Source organism: Rutidosis leptorrhynchoides, chromosome 2 (genome assembly GCF_046630445.1).
Source record: "Rutidosis leptorrhynchoides isolate AG116_Rl617_1_P2 chromosome 2, CSIRO_AGI_Rlap_v1, whole genome shotgun sequence".
Lineage (NCBI taxonomy): Eukaryota > Viridiplantae > Streptophyta > Magnoliopsida > Asterales > Asteraceae > Rutidosis > Rutidosis leptorrhynchoides.
Window position 1 is genome coordinate 71,035,116 of NC_092334.1, and position 5,484 is coordinate 71,040,599.

The following is a 5,484-nucleotide window of genomic DNA, read 5'->3' on the forward strand; positions in this document are numbered from 1 at the left end:
TTGAAGCGTGCGTCGATGACTTGGTAATTGAGAGCAACACTGAGGAAGAAATGCTCGCGGACATCTTAGAAACGTTTGCGTCTCTGCGCAGGATAAACATGAAGCTTAACCCCCTCAAATGTAGTTTTGGGGAAGAAGAAGGCAAGTTTCTAGGTCATGTGGTGACAGCGAGGGGAATCAAGGCGAATCCCAAAAAGATTGAAGCCATTGATAGTTTGCCATCTCCGAAGCCAAAGAAAGACGTGCAGAGTCTAACCGGGAAGCTCGCGGCGATCACGCAGTTTTTGTCGAAGGCCGCAGAGCGACAATTGCCATTCTTCAATACTTTGAAGAATTGTTTAAAGAAAAAAGACTTTGTATGGACTCAGGAGGCAGAGTCAGCCTTCCAGGAGATGAAAAAGGTGCTTGCTGAATTACCAACACTCACCGCGCCAGTAATAGGAGAAATGCTTACGCTGTACCTTGCGGCATCGAAAGAGGCAGTCAGCTCAGTCCTCATCGCAGACCACGGAAAGGTAATCTACTTTTATCTACATTATTTATTTCACAGAAATTTAACACTGAGGTTTTCTCATACGCAAATGCCGGTCTACTTCGTGAGCAAGACGCTGACATCAAGCGAAGTAAACTATTCACCAATGGAAAAGCTAGTATACGCGCTGGTCCATACGGCGAGGCGTTTGCGCCGATATTTTCAAGCACATCCAATTGTGGTTCTAACTGATCAACCAATCAAACAGGTTGGTACATGCCTAATTTGCGGTAATGTCCGGGGTTACCGCATTGATTAATGCAATCATTTTTCTTTCAGGTGTTGTACAAGCCTGAGATTTCTGGCCGAATGGCTAAATGGGCAGTCGAGTTAGGAGAGCATGAAATAAATTTTTCTTCGCGAAGCGCAGTTAAGGGTCAAATACTTGCGGATTACCTTGCAGAGTTACCTGCAGATGTCGAGGCATCAGCAGAACATCAAGATATGCCTGCACCAATTTTGTCACCATGGGAGTTATATACCGATGGTGCTTGCAGTGCAGCTGGCGCGGGTGCGGGTGTAATTTTAACTGGTCCAGACGGTGAAGAGCATACATATGCGCTACGATTTAATTTTGCTGTTACGAACAACGAAGCAGAATATGAGGCTCTGTTAGCAGGTATGCGCATTGCGCATAAATTGAATGTTAAAATTCTGCACGCTTATGTGTATTCAAAGCTGGTATGTAGTCAAGTCAGCGGGGACTTTGAAGCTCACGACATTGCCATGCAGCAATATTTATCGCTTGTTCATAACCTCGCTGACCAGTTTGAAGCTTTTCAAATCTCCCACATAATGCGGGGGCAAAATAAGAAAGCAGATGCGCTTAGCAAATTGGCTGCTTTGGCTTTTGATCATCTGGGGAAGAAAGTTCTTATAGAACAACTGCATGCGAAATCCATTGTTATGATGTCTTTGGTGGCACCTGTTGAGGAATCCGGCTCAACATGGATGACACCTATTATTGCTTTCCTGCGGGACGGTACATCACCTGCGGATTCCGTTGATGCGAAGAAGGTCCGCACCAAGGCACCACTATATGCCCTTGAGGGTGACGTCCTATATCGAAAGAATTATTTAGGGCCGCACTTAAGATGTATTGGTCCGAAAGAAGCAGAGGAGGTTATACGCGAGGTGCATGAAGGTGCATGTGCTCTTCATTCGGGGCACAGGTCTATTGTGTCAAAAATTATGCGGCTAGGTTATTATTGGCCCACTATGTACGCAGATACAGCGCGAATAGTGAAGCAATGTGAATCTTGCCAAATACACGCACCTATCAGCAGGGCACCTGCGCATCCTATGATACCGGTCTCCTCACCATGGCCATTCTGCAAATGGACAATTGACATAGTCGGACCATTTCCAAAAGGCCGAGGTAATATTATCATTTACTTTATACCATATGCTACTTATGTCAGTATCTTACGCATACTCTGCACGTGCAGGAAACATTAAATTCTTAATTGTTGCAATCGACTATTTCACTAAGTGGGTTGAAGCGCGACCTCTGGCAGAAATTTCAGGAAAGAGGGTGCAAAATTTTGTATGGGAAGACATTGTTTGTCGGTTCGGCATACCAAACGAAATCGTTAGTGATAACGGTACACAGTTTGCGGGGGATCCTTTTCGTAGTTGGTGCACGGAGCTTAATATTAAGCAAACATTTACTTCTGTTGCGCATCCGCAGGTGAATGGCCAGTGCGAAGTCACCAACCGGGATATAGTGGCCGGAATCAAAGCTAGATTGGGCCATGGCAGAGTTGGTTGGGTGGACGAACTACCAAAAGTTTTGTGGGCGCATAGAACAACACCAAAAGCAAGTACTGGCGAAACTCCGTTCAGTTTGGTTTACGGGTCAGAAGCTGTTGTGCCCGCAGAGATTGGGGTACCAACGTTCTGCATACAGAATTTTGAAGAACAAAATAACTCAGAAGCTTTGCGAGAAAATCTTAATCTGCTTGAAGAACGCAGACTCTCTGTGGCGGTAAACGAAGCAAATAACAAGCAGAGAATTGCAAAGTACTACAATCAGCGTGTGCGTTCGCGCTCTTACAAGTGTGGGGACTTAGTTTGGCGTCAGAATGACGCAAGTCATGCGGAGGATACTGGGAAATTGGGCCCCCACTGGGAAGGTCCGTATAGGGTAGCAAAAGCAAGCAACACCGGGGCATACCATGAAATGTCCCGTTCTTATTGATTAAAAACGTTCCATATTAATTGATTTCGTTGCGAGGTTTTGACATCTATATGAGACGTTTTTCAAAGACTGCATTCATTTTAAAACAAACCATAACCTTTATTTCATCAATAAAGGTTTAAAAAGCTTTACGTAGATTATCAAATAATGATAATCTAAAATATCCTGTTTACACACGACCATTACATAATGGTTTACAATACAAATATGTTACAACAAAATAATTTTCTTGAATGCAGTTTTTACACAATATCATACAAGCATGGACTCCAAATCTCGTCCTTATTTAAGTATGCGACAGCGGAAGCTCTTAATAATCACCTGAGAATAAACATGCTTAAAACGTCAACAAAAATGTTGGTGAGTTATAGGTTTAACCTATATATATCAAATCGTAACAATAGACCACAAGATTTCATATTTCAATACACATCCCATACATAGAGATAAAAATCATTCATATGGTGAACACCTGGTAACCAACATTAACAAGATGCATATATAAGAATATCCCCATCATTCCGGGACACCCTTCGGATATGATATAAATTTCGAAGTACTAAAGCATCCGGTACTTTGGATGGGGCTTGTTGGGCCCGATAGATCTATCTTTAGGATTCGCGTCAATTAGGGTGTCTGTTCCCTAATTCTTAGATTACCAGACTTAATAAAAAGGGGCATATTCGATTTCGATAATTCAACCATAGAATGTAGTTTCACGTACTTGTGTCTATTTTGTAAATCATTTATAAAACCTGCATGTATTCTCATCCCAAAAATATTAGATTTTAAAAGTGGGACTATAACTCACTTTCACAGATTTTTACTTCGTCGGGAAGTAAGACTTGGCCACTGGTTGATTCACGAACCTATAACAATATATACATATATATCAAAGTATGTTCAAAATATATTTACAACACTTTTAATATATTTTGATGTTTTAAGTTTATTAAGTCAGCTGTCCTCGTTAGTAACCTACAACTAGTTGTCCACAGTTAGATATACAGAAATAAATCGATAAATATTATCTTGAATCAATCCACGACCTAGTGTATACGTATCTCAGTATTGATCACAACTCAAACTATACATATTTTGGAATCAACCTCAACCCTGTATAGCTAACTCCAACATTCACATATAGAGTGTCTATGGTTGTTCCGAAATATATATAGATGTGTCGACATGATAGGTCGAAACATTGTATACGTGTCTATGGTATCTCAAGATTACATAATATACAATACAAGTTGATTATGGTTGGAATAGATTTGTTACCAATTTTCACGTAGCTAAAATGAGAAAAATTATCCAATCTAGTTTTACCCATAACTTCTTCATTTTAAATCCGTTTTGAGTGAATCAAATTGCTATGGTTTCATATTGAACTCTATTTTATGAATCTATACAGAAAAAGTATAGGTTTATAGTCGGAAAAATAAGTTACAAGTCGTTTTTGTAAAGGTAGTCATTTCAGTCGAAAGAACGACGTCTAGATGACCATTTTAGAAAACATACTTCCACTTTGAGTTTAACCATAATTTTTGGATATAGTTTCATGTTCATAATAAAAATCATTTTCTCAGAATAACAACTTTTAAATCAAAGTTTATCATAGTTTTTAATTAACTAACCCAAAACAGCCCGCGGTGTTACTACGACGGCGTAAATCCGGTTTTACGGTGTTTTTCGTGTTTCCAGGTTTTAAATCATTAAGTTAGTATATAATATAGATATAGAACATGTGTTTAGTTGATTTTAAAAGTCAAGTTAGAAGGATTAACTTTTGTTTGCGAACAAGTTTAGAATTAACTAAACTATGTTCTAGTGATTACAAGTTTAAAACTTCGAATAAGATAGCTTTATATGTATGAATCGAATGATGTTATGAACATCATTACTACCTTAAGTTCCTTTGATAAACCTACTGGAAAAGAGAAAAATGGATCTAGCTTCAACAGATCCTTGGATGGCTCGAAGTTCTTGAAGCAGAATCATGACACGAAAACAAATTCAAGTAAGATCATCACTTGAAATAAGATTGTTATAGTTATAGAAATTGAACCAAAGTTTGAATATGATTATTACCTTGTACTAGAATGATAACCTACTGTAATAAACAAAGATTTCTTGAGGTTGGATGATCACCTTACAAGATTGGAAGTGAGCTAGCAAACTTGAAAGTATTCTTGCTTTTATGTAACTAGAACTTGTAGAATATATGAAGAACACTTAGAACATGAAGATAGAACTTGAGAGAGATCAATTAGATGAAGAAAATTGAAGAATGAAAGTGTTTGTAGGTGTTTTTGGTCGTTGGTGTATGGATTAGATATAAAGGATATGTAATTTTGTTTTCATGTAAATAAGTCATGAATGATTACTCATATTTTTGTAATTTTATGAGATATTTCATGCTAGTTGCCAAATGATGGTTCCCACATGTGTTAGGTGACTCACATGGGCTGCTAAGAGCTGATCATTGAAGTGTATATACCAATAGTACATACATCTAAAAGCTATGTATTGTACGAGTACGAATACGGGTGCATACGAGTAGAATTGTTGATGAAACTGAACGAGGATGTAATTGTAAGCATTTTTGTTAAGTAGAAGTAGTTTGATAAGTGTCTTGAAGTCTTTCAAAAGTGTATGAATACATATTAAAACACTACATGTATATACATTTTAACTGAGTCGTTAAGTCATCGTTAGTCGTTACATGTAAATGTTGTTTTGAAACCTTTAG